Raw genomic sequence first — 15,376 nt, 5'->3', positions numbered from 1 at the left:
AACAAAAAATCCTGCTTTTGCACCACTGAGAGTTTTCCTGAGCTGGGTGGGACCTTAAGGATGGTGGAAGGGATATTTCATGAAACCAAAAAGAATTCTGCTGAATTAAGATGTTCTCTGCCCTTGTGCGAGTCCCTCACATAAGCAAAGTTAGAACCATATTTTGTATTTAAACAACACTCAAGTCTTCCTGGGCTCTCTTGATTCATTTAAAAACATTTTTTAAGACACTCTTCTGAAATTGGGGGCTTCAATAGTCAGTAGTATTACCTGCAAAACTACCTGTTTTGAGCACCAAATAAAGCAACCATTTAGAAAGAGTGCCAGTGAGGGAGCTTTGAGGACTTCAAGGCAGTATAGCTTACACTTGATGTGCTTCTAAATCTAGTTGTGAAGATAAGATCTAAACAGGCTAAAAGTTAAATAAGAGTAATAAAGTGAAGAGATAACCTAAAACTGTAGAGATAACACGTCATTGGGTGATGAATTGCCAAATAGAATTGCACAGGCAATAAGGCTTTTGCAGTTCAGAGGTGGGAGCAGAGCTTGTGTGTGTCTGCTGGTGAAGTGCTGGCCACCTCCTGCATGTCTGTTGTGATATTCAGGACTCCTTCATTCATTCAGCAAATATGTATTTGTGTCAGGTGCTGACACTGGGCATACAGACATGAGTAAACTGAAAAGGGTCCTGCCCTCATGGAGATTACAGTTTGGGGTGGACAACCAGGCAGTGAGCAAATAGTAGTTCATCACACATCATGATGAGTGCTACAAGGGAAAGCTTAGACCAAGATGAGAAACGGGGGAAACAATCTAGGGCTGCTGAAGGGGAAAGCTATGCTAAAGAAGTAACATTTGAACTGAGATCTGAAGAAAAGAGTTTACCCCGAGTACTTCGTGAAGTAAGAGCACTGCTGGACCCAATTAAGTAGCATCTTTTATTTCCACAAAGAATTAGTTTAGAGGATAGTGCTTTCCTTAGCCGCTCAGTCGTGTCCGACTCTTTGCGACCCCATGGACAGTAACCCACCAGGCTCCTCTGCCCGTGGAATTTTCCAGGCAAGAATACTGGAGTGGAGTGCCATTTCCTACTCCAGGGGCCAAACCCACGTCTCTTGTGTCTCCTGCATTGGCAGGCAGATTCTTTACCACGAACAAAAAGGCAGAACACAGTTTATAATTGTTGAAGTTTTTTCAGTGAGCGTATGCTTCCATGCACGTGCACACACACTCACACCCTTTTTTCTTACACATCGTCCTGCTCGCACCCCACTGACAGCTCTCCTACCCAGCGTGGTAGAGTAATTTTGCAAACGAATGTGGAAAAGATCATTCCAGATTCCTAGCAGATCTGTCTCAATGTTTCCCAGAAGCTCTTGTGGATGCCTTCAGGGAGGTGAAATTTTGATTGCCAGAAGCTTTGTGTACCGTCTTCCCAGGTGGCGCTAGTGGTAAAGAATCCGCCTGCCAGTGCAAGAGATGTTAGAGACAACGGGTTTGATCTCTGGATCGGGAAGATCCCCTGGAGGAGGGCATGACAGTCCACTCTAGTGTTCTTGCCTGGAGAATCCCATGGACAGAAGAGCCTGACGGGCAATATAGTCCATGGGGTTGTAAAGAGTTGGACATGACTGAAGCGACTTAGCATGCACGCATGCACCCTCTTCCCAATTGTGGCCATGACTTCCCAGAAGGTCCACTGTGCTTGGGTTACTGTCCCTAAGCCGTCATTTAGCTGGCATCTCACTGGTCCCAATCAGTCTTCATGGATAATGACATAAACCTTCCCCCACCGTTCACCTTTCCGAATCCTATTTCCTGGAGCCACCAGAAAAATACTGGAGGCAGTAATTGCTTTTCAGAGCATACTGACATCATCAATTAGAGAGGCAGGATAACGTGGCGACCACAAGCACAGCCTGCAGAATTAGACTGTCCGGATTGGAATCTCAGCCTCCCTGTGTGACTGTGGGCAGGTTTCTCCTCCGTGTTAACGTCAAGCTGAGACATCCCCACCGGAAACCAACTGGGTCAGATGCATTTGGGAATCCAGACTATTTCAGATTTTAGATATTGATAGTCTCTTGCACATAGTCTACATTGCTTAACATCACTAGCTAACTGGGTCTGGGGCAACATCCCATAATCAAACACATCACTGTTTCTTCAGCAGAGCATGTGAATGCTCATATACTAGAAGAAAGGAAATCTGCAGAGTCTTGTTAGAGACTAGAGAGTCTAGATTTGACTGCTAAATGACCTAAAAATACTTGGTTTTTCAGAGTTTAGTGTCTCCCTTACAGGTGAGATGGATGTCTTAGATCAATGAGAAGATATATGCAAGTGCTAAAGACAGAAGACACCATGCAAGTGTGAGCTGTTTGTTTAAAGTATTTGTTATTACAGAGCCACGTCGGGCTTCCCAGGTGGCTCAGTGGTAATCCGCCAGTACAGAGAGAATCTACCAATCTGCCAATACAGGAGACTCAGGACATGTGGGTTCAATCCCTGGGTCAGAAAGATCCCCTGGAGGAGGAAATGACAACCCACTCCAGTATTCTTGCCTGGAGAATCCCCATGGACAGAAGAGCCTGGTGGGCTGGAGTCCAGGGGGTCGCAGACAGTCAGACATGACTGAGCACCCACATACACAGAGAGTAAGCTGAATCTGCAGTGTTATTTCCTTGTCTTCTTCCTCGCAACAAATAAGTTCTGATTATGTGCCAGGCACACTGCTAGGAGCTAAGGAAAACAAATATGGGCCATTCAGGGCTCCTGCCTTGCATTACTGCCACAGCACCCATGGTCGGAGACACCGCTAGCTTTTTGATTCCCTGCCCCCTGCCCACCAACCTCCTTTTTTTTTTTTTCTTTTTTTCCCTTTGCCTATTCCACTTTCCCTAGGTATTTTCCATGCTAGACAATTTTAATTCTATTAGAATCAAATCAGCCCCCAGATAGACAATTGTGGTGTCTGGTATGTTGTCATACATATATACAGAGGACAGGAAATGATGGCACATGACACAAGTGACTGGAAACGGTTCTCAGATGGGAAGTAATAGGTGGGACAGTGATGAGAGGAAGGAAGTCAGTTCAGTTGAATGAGCACTTAAGAGTAGAAGTGAGGACACTGTTCCTTGGGCACACTTCTTGGTGGCAGGCATTGTGTTGGCTGCTGGGACTATAGGAATGAATAAGGTGAGCACTCTGCGCCCTTGACGTGATGTGGTGTTTGCTGATATTCACTGTTTCTGTGTGAGCCTAGAGAAACCAGTCAGCCTCTCTGAGCCTGTGTCCTTATCTTCAAAACTGGAGTCATTTGTAACTAAAGGCTTCATTTCACTTTCAAAAGCCTGTGGTCCTAAAGAATTATTTAACAGCTTGCTGGTCAACCCCTGTCCATCACTCTAGGGTTCAAGTAAAGGATAGTGGGGGCTTTTAAATATGCTGGAGAAGACTCTCGAGAGTCCCTTGGACTGCAAGGAGATCCAACCAGTCCATCCTAAAGGAGATCAATCCTGGGTGTTCATTGGAAGGACTGATGCTAAAGCTGAAACTCCAGTACTTTGGCCACCTCGTGCAATGAGTTGACTCACTGGAAAAGACTCTGATGCTGGGAGGGATTGTGGGCAGGAGGAGAAGGGGACGACAGAGAATGAGATAGCTGGATGGCATCACCAACTCGATGGACATGAGTTTGAGTGAACTCGGGAGTTGGTGATGGACAGGGAGGCCTGACGTGCTGCGATTCATGGGGTCGCAAAGAGTTGGAAACGACTGAGCGACTGAACTGAACTGAATTGATAGTGTATTTATTTATTTGACTTTCTTAGTTGCAGTGCTCGGGGTCTTTGATCTTTGTTGTGGCATGTGGGATATTTTCCTTGCAGCAAGTGGGATCTAGTTCCCTGACCAAGGATTGAACCCTGGGTCCCTGCACTGGGAGTGTAGAGTCTTAACCACTGGACCACTAGGGAAGTCCAGATTATTTGCTTTTGTTGCAATAAGAGAGACTTGAGATAGGTCTGAGGAAGAACTTGTTGGTGATAGAGTGTTGAAACATAGCACATTAGGGTTTATTATCTCGGACTGACAAGTGTCAGGCTCTGTTTCAGGAGAGAAAGCCCCTTCTCTCAGGGAGCTCACATTTCATTGGGGCAGAGAGATAACAAAAAGTGATAAAAATGAATATACAATGCAATTCCAGATAATAAAAAGTGCATCAAAGAAAAATAAAGAACTTCCTAGAGAGATGGAAATTCTTGTATCTTGGAAAGAAGAGAGAAAGTACAGGGCTGGTGATTGGAGGGGTATCTTCACAGAGTGATCTGGGAAGACTGCTTGGAGGAGGTGAGTCCAATTGCGGGGAGAGCCAGACAAGGAAGGCTGGGAAAGGAAATTCCAGGTGGTGTCTGAGGCAGGGAACTGAGAAAGCTAGCACATTGGAGTGAGGAAGTGGTAGAGAGGCAGTGAAGGAAGTAGAGAGTCAAGAAGGCTCAACAAAGCTTGCTGTACTAGAATATGGATTTAGCAGTCATTCTTCAGGAGTGACTGTAACCCTGATGTAGGTTAACTTAGTCCAGCCTGATATTACTGGATCTGGACTAGGTGCATTTTTAACATCTCAACAGTTGAAATACAGCATCTGTGTCTATCTACATCTTTTTCTTTTCTTTATGCATTTCTTTGACAAAAGGTCTTATATTAAGATGTGTTGCTTTCTAAAGAGAAAATGCTATCTTTTGAATTAATGCTTATGCAGTCTTTTCTTTTTTTAGTGTAACTTTTGAAAAACTATGCTACTTGCTCCTCCCTCTCTTGCTTATTTTTATAAACATTTAATGTTTCTTAAGACACTTAGATTCCCTTCCTGCCTGCCTGCTAAGTTGCTTCAGTCTCATCCAACTCTTTGTGACCCTATCGACTAGTCCGCCAGGCTCCTCTCTCCTGGGATTCTCCAGACAAGAATATTGGAGTGGGTCGCCATGCCCTCCCCCAAGGGAATCTTCCCGACTCAGGGATCATACCAGCGTCTCTTATGTCTCTTGCATTGGCAGGCAGGTTCTTTACCACTAGCACCACCTGGGATGCACACCAGTGTTAATAAAGACCACTGTTTGGGTGGTATTTGCTGGCTTGTTATTTTCTCTCTTCGTGCAAACATTATCTTGGGAATATTGAAAAGTGTTCACAGATGGTGGCAATGAAACTTTCAGTTGTGTTTTCTTTGCACTCACCTTGAGACAGATGTTTGCTTCTGATATGCTGATAACTGTATTACGAAAATGAAATTTAAATTCAGTTAAAATCTCTCTTGAATTTGTTAGCCTCAAAAATATGTATTTTGTGGCAACCTTATTTTCTTAGTTATTTAAAGGTAAGCTGTGACACCAGCCTAGGATGGCCCGTGTACCTCTTGTATGCAAGCAGCCAGCATACCCACTCCCAGTCATTGAGGAGTATTTATTTACACAGCCAGGCTGAGCTTGCTACCCAAATAACTTAGTAACTGCCCACTTTTGTGCTTGGAAAATATTTATCAGAGCCACAAGAGGGCAGCTTGTCCAGTGAATCCAGTGGTAAGAAGTGCTGTTTCTTTAAGCAGAGAATAAAGTGCTGAATTTCTCAAAGTGTTTCTTGAATAAGGAAGACGTTTTACATTCTTAGCCAGCTTCATCCATTCTAAGAGACAATGTTTTTGGAAATTAAATGTTTTAAGGCAAGTTCTTTCACTCATATCTATTTTCCCTTTTCTTTGAAATATGAGTATCCATTTCCCCTTGAGTCCCCATTTCCCCCACCTTCCAGCCCTTTTATCCTTATGCAGTCTTTATTGAACTATAGTTTGCGTATAATAACATTCACACAGGTTTTAGTGCCATGTGGAACGCATGCAGGTGTGGACACTGCCCCAATCAAGATATAGGAACTTTCATCTCTCTAGAAAGTTCTCTAGTGCCTCTGTGCAGTGGGTCTCCCTTTGCAGGTCATCCCCTTGGATCATTAATCATATATATACCTGAGACAAAGCATTTTGTAAATTGAAGGTAATGATCGTACACTCTAGGTTCCTTTCTGAAAGGCTGTGTGAGAGCTCTGGAGAGATTAAGGGAATCAGAGGCAGCTCCTTTTCAAGGCAATTATATAAGTTTTTACTCCTTGTGGTTGTAGGTGGTGGTTTTAATCTGCTTCGCACTCACTGAGTGGGAGGATTATCCTTAACTGCACAGTCAATAATTATCCATTTGTCCTTTAAAGTTTATTTCTGCTCTCATAATAGTTGATTTAATAATAATGCGTTTCTGGCACTTTACTTGTATTAATGAGCTCAAGGAATCTGAAGGAGGCACCATTATTATCCATATTTAGATGAGGACACTGAGGTAGGGTCACATGTGACCTTGACGCATAAAAAGGAGTACAGTTAGTTTCTTGGTGTGAAATGTAAGATAAATGAAATTAAAAGCTTCCTAGGAAATGTGTGTTCTCATCAATAAAAGTAGTACCCTTTAAAAGTTAGTGCTTCTCTTGATGCACGTAATGTTCTTGGACAGTGTGGCCACGGTTGAGCGCCATGACAGTTTCACTTCCGCATCCCTGACCTTGACCGCCCAGCATCCCTATGTCTGTTTGCCTGGTTCCTGCCTTCATCTTCTCCTTTTGGTCACCCTGCCTTTAGTCCCCTGCACTGTGGTCAGGGTGATCTTTCCAACAAGCAGTCCTGGTCATGCCACCATCCTGATTAAAATTCTCCAGTGGCTCACTGTGCAATAAAATGGGAGCTCCTCGCCTTGTTCAGCCGCGAATCCTGCTGCGCCCTCCACTGCCCCCGCTCAGTCCAGCTAGTCTTCATTCTCCAAAGAGCCTGTGCTTTCTCATGTCCTGCAGCACAGGAGCTGACTATTCCTTCTGTCTGGAAAATGTGCTCCCTTCATCTGTCGTCCTGTCTGTCAGTTCAGTTCCGTTCAGTTCAGTCGCTCAGTCGTGTCCGACTCTCTGCGACCCCATGAACTGCAGCACGCCAGCCTCCCTGTCCATCACCAGCTCCCAGAGTTTACTCAGACTCATGTCCATTGAGTCGGTGATGCCATCCAACCATCTCATCCTCTGTCGTCCCCTTCTCCTCCCGCCTTCAATCCTTCCCAGCATCAGGGTCTTTTCCAATGAGTCAGTTCTTCGCATCAGGTGGCGAAAGTGTTGGAGTTTCAGCTTCAGCATCAGTCCTTCCGATGAACACCTAGGACTGATCTCCTTTAGGATGGACTGGTTGGATTTCCTTGCAGTCCAAGGGACTCTCAAGAATCTTCTCCAACACCACAGTTCAAAAGCATCAATTCTTCAGCACTGAGCTTTCTTTATAGTCCAACTCTCACATCCATCCATGACTATTGGAAAAACCATAGCCTGTGGAAAATTCTGAAAGAGATGGGAATACCAGACCACCTGACCTGCCTCTTGAGAAATCTGTATGCAGGTCAGGAAGCAACAGTTAGAACTGGACATGGGACAACAGACTGGTTCCAAATAGGAAAAGGAGTCCATCAAGGCTGTATAGTGTCACCCTGCTTATTTAACTTATATGCAGAGTACATCTTGAGAAATGCTGGACCGGATGAAGCACAAGCTGGAATCAAGATTGCCGGGAGAAATATCAATAACCTCAGATATGCAGATGACTCCACCCCCTTATGGCAGAAAGTGAAGAAGAACAAAGAGCCTCTTTATGAAAGTGAAAGAGGAGAGTGAAAAAGTTGGCTTAAAGCTCAACATTCAGAAAACTAAGATCATGGCATCCGGTCCCATCACTTCATGGCAAATAGATGGGGAAAAAGTGAAAACAGTGGCTGACTTTATTTTTCTGGGCTCCAAAATCGCTGCAGATGGTGATTGCAGCCATAAAATTAAAAGACGTTTACTCCTTGGAAGGAAAGTTATGACCAACCTAGACAGCATATTAAAAAGCAGAGACATTATTTTGCCAACAAAGGTCTGTCTCATCAAGGCTATGGTTTTTCCAGTAGTCATGGATGGATGTGAGAGTTAGACTATAAAGAAAACTGAGTGCCAAAGAATTGATGCTTTTGAACTGTGGTGTTGGAGAAGACTCTTGAGAGTCCCTTGCAAGGAGATCCAACCAGTCCATTCTAAAGGAGATCAGTCCTGAGTGTTCATTGGAAGGACTGCTGTTGAAGCTGAAACTCCAATACTTTGGCAACCTGATGTGAAGAGCTGACTCATTTGAAAAGACTCTGATGCTGGGAAACATCGAAGGCAGGAGGAGAAGGGGACGACAGAGGATGAGATGGTTGGATGGCATCACTGACTCAATGGACATGAGTTTGAGTAGACTCCAGGAGTTGGTGATGAACAGGGAGGCCTGGCATGCTGTGGTCCATGGGGTTGCAAAGAATCGGACACAACTGAGCGATTGAACTGAACTGACTAGACGGACCTTGGTTGGCAAAGTAATGTCTCTGCTTTTTAATATGCTGTCTAGGTTGGTCATAACTTTCCTTCCAAGGAGTAACTGTCTTTTAATTTCATGGCTGCAATCACCATCTGCAGTGATTTTGGAGCCCAAGAAAATAAAGTCAGCCACTGTTTTCACTGTTTCCCCATCTATTTGCCATGAAGTGATGGAACCAGATACCATGATATTTTTCTGAATGTTGAGCTTTAAACCAACTTTTTCACTCTCCTCTTTCACTTTCATGAAGAAGCTCTTTGTTCTTCTTCACTTTCTGCCATAAGAATGGGGTCATCTGCATATCTGAGGTTATTGATATTTCTCCCGGCAATCTTGATTCCAGCTTGTGCTTCATCCAGCCCAGCGTTTCTCATGATATACTCTGCATATAAGTTCAATAAGCACAATGACAGTTTAGAGCCTTGATGTACTCCTTTCCCAATTTGGAACCAGTCTGTTGTTCCATGTCCAGTTCTGTTGCTTCTTGACCTGCATACAGATTTCTCAGGAGGCAGATCAGGTGATCTGGTATTCCCATCTCTTTCAGAATTTTCCACAGTTTATTGTGATCCACACAGTCAAAGTCTTTGGCATAGTCAACAAAGTGGAAATAGATATTTTCCTGGAACACTCTTGCTTCTTCAATGATCCAACAGATGTTGGCAATTTGATCTGTGGTTCCTCTGCCTTTTCTAAATCCAACTTGAACATCTGTAAGTTCACAGTTCATGAACTGTTGAAGCCTGGCTTGGAGAATTTTGAGCATTACTTTACTAGCATACGAGATGAGTGCAATTGTGCGGTAGTTTGAACATTCTTTGGCATTGCCTTTCTTTGGGATTGAAATGAAAACTGACCTTTTCCAGTCCTGTTGCCACTGATGAGTTTTTCAAATTTGTTGGCATTTTAAGTGCAGCACTTTCACAGCATCATCTTTTAGGATTTGAGATAACTCAACTGGAATTCCATCAGCTACACTAGCTTTGTTCGTAGTGATGCTTCCTAAGGCCCAGTTAACTTCACATTCCAGGCTGTCTGGCTGTCTGGCTCTAGGTGAGTGATCACACCATTGTGATTATCTTCGTCGTGAAGATCTTTTTTGTACAGTTCTTCTGTGTATTCTTGCTACCTCTTCTTAATATCTTTGCTTCTGTTAGGTCCATACCATTTCTGTCCTTTATTGAGCCCATCTTTGCATGAAATGTTCCCTTGGTATCTCTCATTTTCTTGAAGAGATCTCTAGTCTTTTCCATTCTATTGTTTTCCTCTATTTCTTTGCACTGATCACTGAGGAAGGCTTTCTTATGTCTCCTTGCTATTCTTTAGAACTCTGCATTCAGATGGGTATATCTTTCCTTTTCTCCTTTGCATTTAGCTTCTCTTCTTTTCACAGCTATTTGTAAGGCCTCCTCAGACAGCCATTTTGCTTTAGTAGTCAGCCTGTCTGACAAGCAGACTGTTATTCATCGTCCAGAACCTGGCTCATGTCTTCCTGGGTCAACTTTGACAGACGTTGGCAGTCATCTTTTCACTTTCCATTGCCCCTTGTGTCGTGCAGCCGACGTCCTATCATTTCATGACTGTCTTGTTCCGTGTCTGTGGTTTGTTAATCTGCGGCGCCCTGGAAGGCAGCAACTTTGTCTTTTCAATTTGGCATTTCTTGCCTAGCTCAGTACCTGGGCTTCCTGTCCCAGACCACCACATACCATGCAGACAAAGAAGACACCTTATATTAGTCACCACTGTTATGCCCAGTGTCTGGTATAAGATCTATCCTGTAGTAGGTGTACAATTAGTATTTGTTGCAAGATGAATAGTGGGCACTTTTAAGTGTCTGATTGCATGACATAACCCAGGGGTTGCCACTGAAAGGCCCGTGACGTAATCAATCCATGGACATATTTTGTGTGGCCACCCCGTATTTTTAAAAGTTTTAAAATTTGACACCTCTCCTGTTATTTTGCTCTTGGTCAACTTCCTCCTTTGTTCTCTGCCTGGTCCTGGGACATATAGTTGGGGGTACAGAGAGGTTGTGGGTACTAGTTCAGATCACTAGGGCTACAATAAAAAAATACCATAGACTGGGCTTAAACAAGAGGAATTTATTTTCTCACGGTTCTGGAAGCTGGATCAAGTTGGCAGGTTTGGTTTCTGTTGAGGCTTGTGTCCTTGGCTTGCAGATGACCAACTTCTCATTGTGTCCTCTCATGGTCTTCCCTTGGTCTGAATGTGAATGTGTCCTAATCTCTTGTAAGGACACCAGTCATACTGGGTGTGTGTGTGTTAGTGGCTCAGTCGTGTCTGACTCTGTGTGACCCCATGGACTGTAGCCCTCCAGGCTCCTCTGTCCATGGGATTCTCCAGGCAAAAATACTGGAGTGGGTTGCCATGCCCTCCTCTAGGGGATCTATCCGACCCAGGGATCACACCCTATGTCTCTTGTGTCTCCTGCATTGGCATGCAGGTTCTTTACCATTTCTATAGAAGCTAAGAATGATTCTAGGCACTATACTATAACTACAATACTATAGCAGGGCTCAGTCTGCTCTTTGCGACACCATAAACTGTAGCCTGCTGGGCTCCTCTGTCCATGGGATTTTTCAGGCAAGAATACTGGAGTGGGTTGCCACTTCCTACTCCAGGGTATCTTCCTGACTCAGGGATCGAACCCACATCTCCTTTGTCTCTTGCACTGTCGGCAGATTCTTTAGCCACTGAGCCATTGAGCAACTTTAGGGCCCACCCATATGACCTCTTTTAACCTTAATTACCTTCTCAAAATGCTTCTCCAAATACTGTCACATTCTGAGGTGCTGAGGCGGGGATGATGTCCACACTTCAACATATGAATTTGGGAAGGACACTATTCATCTTAAAATAGGCAAGAACGTGAACGTTCAGGTGCTGTGTTCTCTGCCTTGTGGCTGATGAGTGTTGTAGAACTCCGGAGCCTTCAGAGAGAGCAGTTTGCTCACTCAGGCAGAATCTGGATAGACAGAGCATGCACCTGCCCTAACACCTAATCTCTGCTCTGATCACTGTCATCTGGGGATCATATTCATGTTTCTTAAACAACTGACTTAGGTAACATGCCAGGTAGAACTTAGGTGCTTTTCAGTTTGGTAATACACACCTTTTCATTCTGTTCACTCCAAAAGCCGACATGCAGGCTGCAAACTGTCTTTGCCAAGGGTTGGGTGGACAGTTGGGAAAAGCTCTGTAATGACATGGCACCACCTCCGTTTGCTGTAAGCAAACAGCCAGGTCCTTTATTACCCTTGAAACCTGCACTTGTGACACAAGTTGGGCTCAGAAGCAAGTCAGATGCCAGCTTTCTGGGTCAAAGTTCCTTCAAGCATTGTATGTTAATCAAAAGCTCAGCCTTGGTTAATGAGGCCATTGAGTTGGGAAGAACTTTGGAACAAATGATTACCTATTTCAACTAGAGGAGTTAGCAGAACTCAGTATTATGTTTCCCAGAGGTAGGCTGCAGACTTACGGTCTTTCTTGGAAAGGGAGGGAGAGTCCTGTGCAGTTTTATTAATTCTTGGTAGACTAGTAGCCTGATGAAGTCTGCTGTACGGAGCCTAGTTAATCAAATGTGTTTACGTAAAGATGAAGGTGAATACTTAAGGAATATTGTTCATATATAGGCAGAAAAGCCAGCTGCAAAGGGCTTCCAAAGGTAAAGAAATATTTTAAAACGCTAACAGCTCACAGACTTCAAACCATTTTGAGTGTTTGGTGATTTACCCTAAAAGACCACAACTTAATGTGCCCCTGCAGAAAGAAATTTAAAGGACTATAATAATCATAGCTGCCCTCCATTGATTGGTTTCTCTCATGGGGCCCTACAGTCTTCATAGCCCTTCATAGCCCTGTTGTCTTGTTTGTTGTCACAGTGTCCCTAACAGGTGGATATCAGGCTCATATTAGATGAGAAAAAGAAGGATCAGAGAGGTTGAGTAAAATGTCCAAAGCCACTGAGCTAGCAAGCAGTAGAGCAGAGCTTGAACACCTAGGGAAATCCATGAGCTCCCCCTTCCAGTTACACCGCCTCTTTATATGTTTTCCTCTTCTCTCCTTGTCAGAGTTGAGATTTTTTTCACTTGAATATCCTTTGTGCAGGCATATGTGTCACTTCAGTCATGTCCGCCTGTTTGCAACCCCATAGACAGTAACCTGCCAGGCTCCTCTGTCCATGGGATTCTCCAGGCAAGAATACTGAAGTGGGTTGCCCTACCCTCCTCCAGAGGATCTTCCCAACCCAGGGATTGAACCTACATGTCTTGCATCTCCTGTATTGGCAGGCAGGTTCCTTACCACTGCGCCACTTTGGAAGCCCTGAATATACTTTAGTTAATATCAGCCTGAATAGCCTTGTGGAAATGGCAAAAGGACATGACCTATTTTGTCCATGTATGTGAGCCAGTGCAGATCTCTTATACTGACTGGTTATGTAGCTTTCCCCGTAATCAATGCACACACAAGCCGTAATCAAAGCGCCGTATTTCTTCTTTTTCCCACCTCCCTCCGTCCGCTTAGCTGTCATTAACCACACGCTCCTCGTTAGCCATCTCTGGGTTAATAGTGTTGTCTTTTCCATTTCAGAGTTCGGGTAACAGAGGCATCAGGATACCTTGTGTCGGGTCCCCTAGCAGTGAGCAGCCTCTCCTGGGCTCACTGAAGAGGTTTGGTAAGTCATCTGACTCTGTCTTCCCTTCAAACAAACATCATCGAGGGTTGGCGAGAAGTAGGTGAACATTACACAGTGACACCAAATGTTAATCCTCTCTATCATTATTTATTTATTCTAAAAATTATTTAATTCATTTTTGGCTGCTCTGGGTCTTCGTTGCTGCGTGGTGAGCCAGGGCTACTCTCTAGTTGGGGTGTGTGGGTTTCTCATCGCAGTCGCTTCTCTTGTTGCGGATCATGAGCTCTAGGGCGAGCGGGCTCAGCAGTTGCAGCACCTGGGCTCTAGAGCACAGGCTCAGTAGTTGTGCACGGGCTTAGTTGCCCTGTGGCACGTGGGATCTTCCTGGATCAGGGATTTAATCCACATCTCCCGCATTGACAGGTGGATTCTTTACCACTGAGTCACCAGGGAAGCCCTTCTCTCTCATTTTTTAACCAACACATGTTGTTTTTGCTTCTGGACATTTGCTTAATTTACTAGGCCAGAGTGTCCTATATGTTTGTAAGTACCGTTGGCCCCAGAGGACTCCAACAGTGAAAAAATGACTGAGGCTATATGTGAATGACTTTGCTTGAAGTCTTTTAATACAGAGTTTTTCCTGTAGTTCACTGCATTTCATAACTCTAAAAATATATTTCCCCTCATAATCTAGCATGTCTAAAGTGGGGGTGCATGTTATGGAGATTCTGGTTTGGTGAAATCCAGCATTCTTCTAATAACCCCCAAATGACTAGCATTAAGTATTCTTTGTCCTATTTTTCACAAAGTGCAAATGCCTTTAGAAACTAGTATCTTTGTTACTCCATATGATGAGACGAGTAGCCCGTGGACCTCCTTAGCAGTGGTGCTGGCATTCAGAACAGCCCATGTGACCTCATGGAGCAGTCGATTAGACAGCAGATCCTAAAACTAGATACTGTCTTATCCAACACCTGCTTCCTCTCCAGTGCTTGGCATTGTGGCGTTTACAAGTAAGATGCTCTATTTTAGAATATTTCACCCCAGAATGATTTGTCAGGATGATTTATGTGTGCATGAGTGCTTGTGCTAAGTCACTTCAGTTGTGTGCAACTCTTTGCAACCCTATGGACTGTAGCCCGCCAGGCTCCTCTGTCCATAGGGATTCTCCAGGCAAGAATACTGGAGTGGGTTGCCATTTCCTTCTACAGATTTATGTGTGAATGAGTCCAAATTCACATTCATGTTAAATGCATGGGTAAATAGCATCTTTGTAGAGTATAATGCCACAGTATGGACTGGATTCTCCAAATCCCATGGAACTGATTTATATAGGCTTTACTATTTTCAGAACCTCTATTATAGGGAACCACATGTGATAGTACATTAACCCTAAAGTCAGTAGGTGAATCAGTTAACCAAGGTTTTCCCTAGCACAGTGCCAGGCTCTGTGCTAGATGCTGGGTAATTAAGACAGAAAAGATTGGTTTTCTGCCCCCAGGAACCTGGTCTAGTAGTCCAAAAGAAAGTGAAAGTCATGTCTGATTCTCCAGGCCAGAATACTGGAGTGGGTTGCCATTCCCTTCTCCAGGGGATCTTCCCAACCTGGGGATCGAACCCAGGTCTCCCACATTGCAGGCAGATTCCTTATTGTCTGAGCCACCAGGGGTAGTCAAAGCAGACATTAAATAATGAAAGAGTTGTGAATGGGCTAAAGAAGAATTATAAGGAATTAAGAGAGGACCTATTTTGAATGTTAGTGAAAGGAGTGACCATCAGGGAAGGTTTCTTGGAATGTCAGTGCTGTTTTAACTGAGACCCAAAGAAGAAGGAATGGTTTACTAGGCATGGGAGACTTGGGGCAGGCAGTAGCCACTTGTCAAATGAAGAGTATCTGGAGGGTTTCAAAAGGGGTCAGTGAGCATCAGGTTCCAGGAATAAGCGTGAACCTAATGGGGAACGAGGTAAAGTAAAGTGGCTTCAGATGAACAAATGTCAAATTCTGGAAGAATCTTTTGACTTAGTCAAATGTCTGTAAGAATGTCTTTAAAAGACCTTTAAGAGACTTTTTTGGTTTTGTGGTTCAACATATATTCTTCCTTTCCTATTAGCATCATTTCCTAGAGCTGGATTCCAGGTTCTATTTTCCTACCAATCTTTTGAATTCTTCTCAAATCTGTGTTCTTAATTTCCCTCATCCACCCCTCTCAGAGGGTGATCAGCTTCTAGTGAGGGATTGTTTTCATGAA

The 15,376-nt window shown here is 44.0% G+C and overlaps 1 protein-coding gene across 5 annotated transcripts in view; it reads left to right on the top strand.

The window, feature by feature from the left end:
* Positions 1 to 15,376, top strand: part of RBM47 (RNA binding motif protein 47) — a 177,237-nt gene that overhangs the window by 58,152 nt on the left and 103,709 nt on the right. For all 5 annotated transcript variants that reach the window (XM_055434457.2, XM_088836298.1, XM_055434463.2 and 2 more), the window contains one exon: positions 13,082 to 13,166. The gene's annotated coding sequence lies outside the window, so the exon portion shown is untranslated. The remainder of the gene's footprint in view (positions 1 to 13,081; positions 13,167 to 15,376) is intronic.

This window comes from Moschus berezovskii, chromosome 5, assembly GCF_049115385.1.
Source record: "Moschus berezovskii isolate FMDL1 chromosome 5, NW_MosBer_1.0, whole genome shotgun sequence".
Taxonomy (NCBI): domain Eukaryota; kingdom Metazoa; phylum Chordata; class Mammalia; order Artiodactyla; family Moschidae; genus Moschus; species Moschus berezovskii.
Note: the sequence above shows the minus strand (reverse complement) of the source record. Positions and strands in the feature narration are given on the sequence as shown.